Raw genomic sequence first — 9,403 nt, 5'->3', positions numbered from 1 at the left:
GCATGGCCATAAAGGCACAAATCTATATTGCAGAAACAAAATCATAACTAGAGATAAAGCGTGTTGCAAGGGTTTCAACCAGTGTTATAGGAAGTTCAAGATACAATTCACTCTCTCTAATAAGGTTGTTGCCTTACTTTACTCACATCAGTTAAAATCTTCGGATATTGATGTCTAAGCTTAATATCTGTAACGACCCAACTCCTTATGCTGAATCGAAGTCATTACTAAATATCGAACAAGTGGTTTAAGTCTAAAAATTTTATTAAAAGCATACGGTTCAAGAAATTCATTTATAAAAACATAAACAAGGTAGTCATGCAAAAATGTAAAAACGTTCTGAAATCCTACTCGGGCCCTATCTACATAAAAGATAGTGAAAAATAAAAAGTACTCAAACTCGAATGCTAAAATCTGAAATAAGAAATAAGCGGAAGCGGTAGTCCCTATGGCCCTCCTCGGTCTCACTTCGGGTCGCTCGCCAGCTTGCCCTTGCCTTTGCCTCGTCCTCTACCTGAAAACATAAAGTGGAGAGAATGAGTATAAAAATACTCAGTAAGGGACCCACTACTAGTCCCACTAGGTGCCTGTTAACTTCCTGTTAGAGTCCTGATAACTGGTACCCAATCTCTGGCACGTTCCCGAACACGTGCAATCATGCGCTCCCGTAGGAACGTAACTCTGGTCTTCGGTGCCCGGGGACACCTAGGACAGTCGGGATGCGAGGACCCCGTCGAGTCACTCGAGTCATGTCTATATCATGCTAGACTGGCGTCCCGTCGGACCACACAGTCCTCAATAGGTGGTGATCCCGAAGGACACCCATGCAGGTACGACTCTAACAGCATCAAGCTAACAGGTACCCTAATTTGCAGTATACATACACATGGCATCAGCATATAACATGTCACATAAATCATTTCTACACTCTCCGTCCCGACATTCGTCGTAACCATAATAAATCTTGCCACGCATAACAGGCTATAGCACAACTATATCGTCATTTGCATCATACTAACATTTATTTCAGGCATCATACTGTCAAACTCTCAATATGCAACATAGGGCATACACAGTCTCATACTTCAAACATGAAACTAGTAGTAGAATCTCTTACCTGGAGATCTACTTGTCGAGTCCTAACCGCGAGGCAGTACGCTTTCCAAGCGACGAAGTCCTAACCTAGAAGGAGGTTGCAGTGCTCGAGCCCCTACTGAAGGAAATCCCGCGCTGCAGTAATTTCTTGGTCCAAGACGTCCCTTGAGGAAAATAATATAATTTAGATCCAAATTAATTTAACTAACGTCCGAGCATGGAGTCTTACCGGAAAAACCACAATAATTAATTAGCTTACCAAAATATAGGTGGATGGAGCCAATTTAGTCCTGGCGGCTCGGCTGGAAGAAGACAGGACCGGCTCGGCTTGGGCAGACGCGGCTCGGCTCGGTACAGGGATTTCGCGTGCGGCTCGGCTTGCAACAGGGGGAGACGCGGCTCGGCTTGCAACAGGGAGACGCGGCTCGGCTACACAAAAGCGCGCGGCGCGGCTTCACACGCGGGCGCGGCTTCACACGCGGGCGCGGCTCACGCACGGGTGCACGCGGGCGCGGGTCGGGTTTCCGGAGGGTGGCGCGCGTCGGTTCGGGTCGCGGGGCGGGTCTTCGGTCGGACCTTTGCGCGCGAGGCTTCGGCTTCCGGATCTCGGGTGGCGCGGCGGCTGCTGGTGGTCCGGCTACCGCGGCTTCGCTCGGCGACGGCTACGACTGGCGTTTCGGCTGCGCTTGCGTCGGATCGGAGCGGCGCGCCTCGGCTGGCTGACGGGTTGGCTGCGGACGCACGGAGGCGGCTTCGACTCGGCTTCGGCGTCCGACGGGCGCTCGGCTGCGCAGATCGGCTTGGACGATCTCCCGGCGCGGCTGGAAACTCGGCGACGGCTCGGTCGCGATTGCGGCTCGGCTGCGCTGCTGAACAGAGAAGGATGCTTGGCGGCTCGGGTTCGCGGCGGCGGCGGCGGCGGCGGCGTGCGGCGGCTAGGGTTTCAAAAGGAAAAATTTTTTTTTTTTTTTTTTTTTCTCCCTTTTTCTTTCTTTGAAAATTTTCCTCTTCCTCTTTACGCACGAGTCCCAAGGCTTCTTTTTAAAAGAAATAAAAATAATAAAAATAATAAAAGAATCTTTAAAACCCTCTTTCCTCTCTCCTCCAATAACCACTTTTGACCCTTTCCAAGGCCATTTATTTGTTAAGCCAATAATTTATTTCACCCCCCTAACTTCATAGTTAAACCATAAAAACTTTAGTTTAATACCAATAATAAACACACTTAGGATTAATATTATTAGTGGTCCAAAACAAAGGAAACCGAAAATGTTGGGCGTTACAATCTTCCCTCCAAAAAAAAAAAAACTTTCGTCCTCGAAAGTTCTAATCCTCGAACAGCTCGGGGTGCTGGGCTCTCATATCCTCTTCTTTCTCTCACGTTGCCTCTTCCACTCCATGGTTTTGCCAAAGGATTTTAACCAGTGGGATTTCTCGACTGCGAAGCTTCTTGACCTCCCTTGCCAGGACCTCGACAGGCTGCTCCTCGTAGCTCAGATTCTCGCTAATCGGCAGTGGCTCGAAGTCCACCACGTGTGTTGGGTCTGCAACATATTTCCTCAACATGGAGATATGGAATACGTCGTGCACTGCAGCAAAAGATGGGGGTAGCGCCAAGCGGTAAGCCACGGGGCCAATTCGCTCCAGTATCTCGAACGGCCCTACGAAGCGTGGACTCAGCTTCCCCTTCTTCGCGAATCTCAGAACACCCTTCATGGGTGCAACCTTCAGAAAGACCATATCTCCCACTTCAAACTCGAGGTCCTTACGTCGTACATCAGCGTAACTCTTCTGTCTGCTCTGGGCTGTCAGCATACGAGCTCGGATCTTCCGTATGGCTGCGTTGGTCGTCTGCACTAATTCGGGGCCTAGCATCCTCTGCTCTCCAACCTCGCCCCAGCAGACAGGGGATCTACAGCACTTGCCATACAGAGCCTCGAACGGTGCCATACCGATAGTAGCCTGGTAGCTGTTGTTATAGGCAAACTCCATCAGATGCAGATGGGAGTCCCAACTTCCTGAAAACTCTAGTACGCTGGCTCGGAGCATGTCTTCCAAAATCTGGTTCAATCTCTCTGTCTGACCATCAGTCTGAGGGTGGAATGCCGTGCTGAAGTCCAACCTTGTACCTAGTGCAAGTTGAAGTCCTTTCCAGAACTTCGATGTGAAACGGGCGTCTCTGTCTGAAGTGATGGATACGGGTACTCCATGTAGTCTCACAATCTCTGTCATATATAGCTGCCCCCACTTACTGGCAGTGTAAGTGGATTTCCCTGGCACGAAGTGGGCCGACTTCGTGAGTCTGTCGACCACAACCCAGATCACCGTGTAGCCCCTTAGGGTCTTGGGCAGTCCCGTAATAAAATCCATCGACACACTCTCCCACTTCCACCCTGGCACACTCAAGGGTTGCAACAACCCTGCTGGATGCTGCCTAGGTGCCTTCACCTGCTGGCACACCAAGCATCTACTGACAAAGTCTGCCACATCCCTCTTCATGCCCCTCCACCAATAGACACTCCTTAAGTCCTGGTACATCTTCGTACTCCCAGGGTGCATGGTAAACGGGGAACTGTGAGCCTCAGTCAAAAGCTCCGTCTTAACTGCGCCGTCTTCCGGCACACACAGGCGTCCCTCAAACATAAGGCCATCGTCAGAGGATATGGAGAAGTCTTCACCTTGCTCTGTCTCTACCACACGACGCTTCTCTGCCAAGTAAGGGTCATTCAGCTGAGCAGCAATGATCTTTTGCCTCAAGGTTGGCTGAACTGTCAACTGAGCCAACTGTGCGGTAACCTCACCTACTGAGACTGCAATCTCTGCCCTCTCAAAGTCCCTGAGTAAGGGGGTCTGCTTGGTGATTAGCGCTGCTGAATGTGCAACTTTCCTACTCAGCGCATCAGCCACTACGTTTGCTTTACCTGGGTGGTATAGGATCTCGCAGTCGTAGTCTTTCACCAACTCAAGCCACCTCCTCTGCCTCATGTTCAACTCCTTCTGGGTGAAGAAGTACTTCAGGCTCTTATGATCGGTGTAAATCTGAATCTTCTCACCGTACAGATAGTGCCTCCATATCTTCAGTGCAAAGACTACAGCTGCCAACTCCAAGTCATGGGTAGGGTAGTTCTGCTCATGGATCTTCAACTGGCGGGAGGCATAAGCAACTACCTTACCCTGCTGCATCAGGACACAACCTAGTCCCTTCTTGGAGGCGTCACTATAGATTACAAAGTTTCCCGAACCATCGGGCACTGTCAGGACCGGTGCAGTCACTAGCTTCTGTTTGAGCTCCTGAAAGCTCCTCTCGCAAGCTGGGCTCCAGACAAAAGGGGTTCCCTTCCTGGTCAACTGGGTCAACGGGCTGGCTATACGTGAGAAGTCTTCCACGAACCTCCTGTAGTAACCTGCCAAGCCCAGAAAACTTCGAATTTCACTAACCGTGGACGGTCGGGTCCAGTTGGTCACCGCTTCAATCTTTGCGGGATCTACTGAAACTCCCTCACTGGAAACCACGTGGCCAAGAAACGTCACCTTCCTTAACCAGAATTCACACTTGGAGAACTTGGCATACAACTTGTTGGCTCGAAGGGTCTCCAAAACTTGGTGTAAGTGCTCCTCGTGCTCAGCCTCAGTTTTTGAGTAAATGAGGATGTCGTCAATGAAGACTATGACGAACGAGTCTAGAAACTCCTTAAACACCCTGTTCATCAGATCCATGAATACTGCAGGAGCGTTAGTCAAGCCGAAAGACATCACAACGAATTCGTAATGTCCGTACCTCGATCGAAAGGCCGTCTTGGGGATGTCACCGTCCCTAATCCTCAACTGGTGATAGCCTGATCGCAGGTCGATCTTGGAGAAGACGGTGGCTCCCTGCAACTGATCGAACAGGTCATCAATCCTGGGCAAGGGGTAGCGGTTTTTGACTGTCACCTTGTTCAGCTCTCGGTAGTCAATACAAAGGCGCATTGACCCATCCTTCTTCTTCACGAACAATACTGGGGCTCCCCAAGGCGACACACTGGGCCGGATGAAGCCTTTGTCCAGCAACTCCTGTAACTGGACCTTCAACTCCTTTAGTTCGGCTGGAGCCATTCTGTAAGGGGCCCTCGAGATTGAGGCAGTGCCCGGCTCTAACTCGATAGCGAAGTCTACTTCTCTGGGAGGCGGAAGTCCTGGGAGTTCGTCTGGGAAAACGTCGGGGTACTCTCTTACCACTGGTTCGGAAGATAGGGAAACTTCTGGCTCTCTCACATCCACTACGCTTGCCAAAATACCCCAAGTACCCTGGCTGAGTAGTTTACTAGCCTTCATGGCTGAGATGACCTTGGGTATACATACCATGCCTGCCCCCCTGAATTTGAAACTAGCCTCGGAGGGAGGGTTGAAGACAACTTCCTTGCCATAACAGTCTATATTGGCATGGTTGGCTGACAGCCAATCCATGCCTAGTATCACATCAAAATCCTGCATGTCTAACACTAGTAAGGTCACGTCTAACATACGATTCGCTATCTCTACTCGACATGCCTTTATTTGTTCCTTGGATAACAGGACCTCCCCAGATGGAGTAGAAACCGACAAAACACTACCCAAAGGCTCTACCTCTAAACCCACATGCTGAACGAAAACGGAGGATATAAACGAGTGGGATGACCCAGAGTCAAATAGCACAAAAGCATAGTGCCCCAAAATTGGGAGCGTACCTGTCACCACAGTGCCAGCTCGCTCGGCCTCCTGCCGGGTAGTGGCGAAAACTCTCCCCTGCTGGGCCGCAGAAGGCTGGGGCGGTGTCGTCTCAAAGGGTTTCCGAGGACACATATCAGCAGTGTGCCCCGGCTGTCTGCACCTAAAGCAGACTCCACTTCCAGCCAAGCAACGACCTCCGTGGACTCTCCCGCAGGTAGTACAAGCGGGTAGCTCTCTCAGAGTCCTCCCGGCTGCTGCAAGCTCCCGTCGGTGTCTCTGGAAGACACCTCCTGACCTCAGTGTTCGCTGCGGTGCTACGTCAGGTTGCGTCTCAACCTTTCTCTTCTGTCCCAAGGCTGACCCTCTGCCGGCAGCCTTAGACGCATCGGCTCTCTCAGGCAGGCTCAAATCCAGTGCTATACGTAGTGCATCAGCATGCGTGGCTGGGCGGAGGGCTCTGACAATGCCCTGAAGGTCTAGCCTGAGTCCTCTAACAAATTTCTCCGTCCTGGCAGCCTCATCTCTTACCATATCGGGAGCAAAGCGGGACAGCATATCGAACTCGGCGTCGTACTGCTCCACCGTCATGTCGCCTTGCTCCAAGTTTAGGAACTCTTGCAGCTTGGCGTGCTTCACATTGGCGGAGAAAAACTTAGCATAGAAGTTCTCCTTGAACTGCTCCCATGTTATTTTGCTTACATCGCCCCCTAGCATTCTCTCTAAAATTCACCAACGAACTTTTCACCACAAGAGCTTAACACCCTATATCTAGGTCTTAGACTATTCAGGCAAAATTGTAATCTTAACATTAGCAAGGCTTTAGACATACCTGGCGAGTGCCGAAGGACCGTATAGCCATAGGGTGAAGTAAAACCAAACAAAATGACTTACATCGTAGGTCAGTCTACAGAACCTAAAACACTGTGCTCTGATACCAACTGTAACGACCCAACTCCTTATGCTGAATCGAAGTCATTACTAAATATCGAACAAGTGGTTTAAGTCTAAAAATTTTATTAAAAGCATACGGTTCAAGAAATTCATTTATAAAAACATAAACAAGGTAGTCATGCAAAAATGTAAAAACGTTCTGAAATCCTACTCGGGCCCTATCTACATAAAAGATAGTGAAAAATAAAAAGTACTCAAACTCGAATGCTAAAATCTGAAATAAGAAATAAGCGGAAGCGGTAGTCCCTATGGCCCTCCTCGGTCTCACTTCGGGTCGCTCGCCAGCTTGCCCTTGCCTTTGCCTCGTCCTCTACCTGAAAACATAAAGTGGAGAGAATGAGTATAAAAATACTCAGTAAGGGACCCACTACTAGTCCCACTAGGTGCCTGTTAACTTCCTGTTAGAGTCCTGATAACTGGTACCCAATCTCTGGCACGTTCCCGAACACGTGCAATCATGCGCTCCCGTAGGAACGTAACTCTGGTCTTCGGTGCCCGGGGACACCTAGGACAGTCGGGATGCGAGGACCCCGTCGAGTCACTCGAGTCATGTCTATATCATGCTAGACTGGCGTCCCGTCGGACCACACAGTCCTCAATAGGTGGTGATCCCGAAGGACACCCATGCAGGTACGACTCTAACAGCATCAAGCTAACAGGTACCCTAATTTGCAGTATACATACACATGGCATCAGCATATAACATGTCACATAAATCATTTCTACACTCTCCGTCCCGACATTCGTCGTAACCATAATAAATCTTGCCACGCATAACAGGCTATAGCACAACTATATCGTCATTTGCATCATACTAACATTTATTTCAGGCATCATACTGTCAAACTCTCAATATGCAACATAGGGCATACACAGTCTCATACTTCAAACATGAAACTAGTAGTAGAATCTCTTACCTGGAGATCTACTTGTCGAGTCCTAACCGCGAGGCAGTACGCTTTCCAAGCGACGAAGTCCTAACCTAGAAGGAGGTTGCAGTGCTCGAGCCCCTACTGAAGGAAATCCCGCGCTGCAGTAATTTCTTGGTCCAAGACGTCCCTTGAGGAAAATAATATAATTTAGATCCAAATTAATTTAACTAACGTCCGAGCATGGAGTCTTACCGGAAAAACCACAATAATTAATTAGCTTACCAAAATATAGGTGGATGGAGCCAATTTAGTCCTGGCGGCTCGGCTGGAAGAAGACAGGACCGGCTCGGCTTGGGCAGACGCGGCTCGGCTCGGTACAGGGATTTCGCGTGCGGCTCGGCTTGCAACAGGGGGAGACGCGGCTCGGCTTGCAACAGGGAGACGCGGCTCGGCTACACAAAAGCGCGCGGCGCGGCTTCACACGCGGGCGCGGCTTCACACGCGGGCGCGGCTCACGCACGGGTGCACGCGGGCGCGGGTCGGGTTTCCGGAGGGTGGCGCGCGTCGGTTCGGGTCGCGGGGCGGGTCTTCGGTCGGACCTTTGCGCGCGAGGCTTCGGCTTCCGGATCTCGGGTGGCGCGGCGGCTGCTGGTGGTCCGGCTACCGCGGCTTCGCTCGGCGACGGCTACGACTGGCGTTTCGGCTGCGCTTGCGTCGGATCGGAGCGGCGCGCCTCGGCTGGCTGACGGGTTGGCTGCGGACGCACGGAGGCGGCTTCGACTCGGCTTCGGCGTCCGACGGGCGCTCGGCTGCGCAGATCGGCTTGGACGATCTCCCGGCGCGGCTGGAAACTCGGCGACGGCTCGGTCGCGATTGCGGCTCGGCTGCGCTGCTGAACAGAGAAGGATGCTTGGCGGCTCGGGTTCGCGGCGGCGGCGGCGGCGGCGGCGGCGGCGGCGGCGTGCGGCGGCGGCGTGCGGCGGCTAGGGTTTCAAAAGGAAAATTTTTTTTTTTTTTTTTTTTTCTCCCTTTTTCTTTCTTTGAAAATTTTCCTCTTCCTCTTTACGCACGAGTCCCAAGGCTTCTTTTTAAAAGAAATAAAAATAATAAAAATAATAAAAGAATCTTTAAAACCCTCTTTCCTCTCTCCTCCAATAACCACTTTTGACCCTTTCCAAGGCCATTTATTTGTTAAGCCAATAATTTATTTCACCCCCCTAACTTCATAGTTAAACCATAAAAACTTTAGTTTAATACCAATAATAAACACACTTAGGATTAATATTATTAGTGGTCCAAAACAAAGGAAACCGAAAATGTTGGGCGTTACAATATCTCATCTATGCTCAGAACAAATTTAGTGAAATCTCATTCTCCTTCGCCTACCCAATAACTTTGTTGCTACAGTCATTTGTGGGGGATGGTTAGAAATGACATGTGAGCTTTTGAAGTGGTAAGTGGGTATATACACTTAAGCAATCAAAGGGGATTTCAAACTATGTTGGTGGTGATAGTATAACCCTATCACCACATGCGCATCGCTGCCGTCTGTCCGATCGAGCAAACTCAGGCTTAAGCTCAGGTAACCGCCCTTGCACGAAAAATGATGTAATTTTTATTGCCTATACTTTTGGTAAATTTACTTTTTATCCCTTCCATTTCCAAGTCTGGACAAGTGCATTCCTCGGTTCTCTATAAATTGGAAGCATTTCATTTGGTTTCAACACACAAAAATCATTCATTCCAACTCTCTCCTCTCCATTTTCCACTCCACATTCTCTATAAAGTTTTGAGCT

General features: G+C 50.0%; 2 long non-coding RNA genes across 2 annotated transcripts; both read right to left on the bottom strand.

Annotated features, from left to right (window-relative positions):
• Positions 1-243: 243 nt before the first annotated feature.
• LOC127151314 (uncharacterized) lies at positions 244-2,030 on the bottom strand. Its single transcript, XR_007824199.1, has 2 exons — positions 1,355-2,030; positions 244-1,259 (listed from the first exon to the last, which is right to left on the bottom strand). It is a non-coding gene; the product is annotated as an uncharacterized LOC127151314 (long non-coding RNA).
• Positions 2,031-6,778: 4,748 nt separating this feature from the next.
• LOC127151315 (uncharacterized) lies at positions 6,779-8,568 on the bottom strand. The gene is made up of 2 exons (XR_007824200.1): positions 7,890-8,568; positions 6,779-7,794 (listed from the first exon to the last, which is right to left on the bottom strand). It is a non-coding gene; the product is annotated as an uncharacterized LOC127151315 (long non-coding RNA).
• Positions 8,569-9,403: the final 835 nt, after the last annotated feature.

Source organism: Cucumis melo, chromosome 10 (genome assembly GCF_025177605.1).
Source record: "Cucumis melo cultivar AY chromosome 10, USDA_Cmelo_AY_1.0, whole genome shotgun sequence".
Taxonomy (NCBI): domain Eukaryota; kingdom Viridiplantae; phylum Streptophyta; class Magnoliopsida; order Cucurbitales; family Cucurbitaceae; genus Cucumis; species Cucumis melo.
This window is presented reverse-complemented; position numbering and strand designations above follow the sequence as displayed.